A 1,678-nucleotide genomic window follows, 5' to 3' on the forward strand; every position below is an offset into this window, starting at 1 on the left:
ACCCGGCCCCCTGCCACCCGCGCGCGCGCAGCCGCCCGCCGGCCCGCCCATAGGCATTCACGCTCTGGCGTGCCCTCTCTCCCTGGCCCTGCCCCGGCCCCTGGCCCTGCCCGCTCTGTGGCAAGCGCAGCCGGCCATGGGCGGTTGGGGGCGCCCCGCCCTCCCCCATCAGCCTCCCCGGCGCTGTCTGCATCCTTTTGCCGCTTGCTAGGCTGCCGTAGGCCAAGGCCGGCCCGGGACAACAGGTCTAGCCAAGAGCCTGGGACAACAGGTCTACCCTAGGGGCCTGGGACAACAGGTCTAGCCAAGGGGCCGGGCTGCCGTAGGCGAGGGCCCGCCCGGGGACAACAGGTCTACCCCCAGGGCCTGGGACAAAAGGTCTACCCCAAGGGGCCTGGGCTATCAGGTCTACCCCGGAAGCGCAGGACATCAGGTCTACCCCGGCGGCCCGGGACAACAGGTCTACCCCAAGGGGCCCGGGACAACAGGTCTACCCAAGGGGCCTGGGACAACAGGTCTACCCCGGCGGCGCGGGACAACAGGTCTGCCCCGGAGGCCCGGGACAACAGGTCTACCCCGAAGCCTAGGACAACAGGTCTACCCCGGGCCTCGGCTGTCAGGTCTACCCCGGAGGCCCAGGCTGCCGTAGGCCAAGGCCGGCCCGGGACAACAGGTCTACCCAAGGGGCCTGGGACAACAGGTCTGCCCCGGCGGCCCGGGACAACAGGTCTAGCCTAGGGGCCTCGGCCATCAGGTCTACCCCGAAGCCTAGGACATCAGGTCTACCCCGGCGGCCCGGGACATCAGGTCTAGCCCGGAGGCCCGGGACAACAGGTCTACCCCGGCGGCCCGGGACAACAGGTCTACCCCAAGGGGCCTGGGACAACAGGTCTACCCAAGGGGCCTCGGCCATCAGGTCTACCCCGAAGCCTAGGACATCAGGTCTACCCCAAGGGGCCTGGGACAACAGGTCTACCCAAGGGGCCTCGGCCATCAGGTCTACCCCGAAGCCTAGGACATCAGGTCTACCCCGAAGCCTAGGACAACAGGTCTACCCCAGAGGCCTGGGACAACAGGTCTACCCTAGGGGCCTCGGCCATCAGGTCTACCCCGAAGCCTAGGACATCAGGTCTACCCCGGCGGCCCGGGACATCAGGTCTACCCCGGCGGCCCGGGACAACAGGTCTACCCCGAAGCCTAGGACAACAGGTCTACCCCGGCGGCCCGGGACAACAGGTCTAGCCCGGAGGCCCGGGACAACAGGTCTACCCCGGCGGCCCGGGACAACAGGTCTACCCCAAGGGGCCTGGGACAACAGGTCTACCCAAGGGGCCTCGGCCATCAGGTCTACCCCGAAGCCTAGGACATCAGGTCTACCCCAAGGGGCCTGGGACAACAGGTCTACCCCAGGGGCCCGGGACAACTGGTCTACCCCCGAGGCCCCGGACATCAGGTCTACCCCGGAGGCCCCGGACATCAGGTCTACCCCGGTGGCCCCGGACATCAGGTCTACCCCAAGGAGCCTGGGACAACAGGTCTACCCAAGGGGCCCGGGACAACAGGTCTACCCCGGAGGCCCCGGACATCAGGTCTACCCCGGTGGCCCCGGACATCAGGTCTACCCCAAGGGGCCTGGGACAACAGGTCTACCCCGGTGGCCCGGGACAACTGGTCTACC

Source organism: Agelaius phoeniceus, unplaced genomic scaffold, assembly GCF_051311805.1.
Source record: "Agelaius phoeniceus isolate bAgePho1 unplaced genomic scaffold, bAgePho1.hap1 Scaffold_109, whole genome shotgun sequence".
Lineage (NCBI taxonomy): Eukaryota > Metazoa > Chordata > Aves > Passeriformes > Icteridae > Agelaius > Agelaius phoeniceus.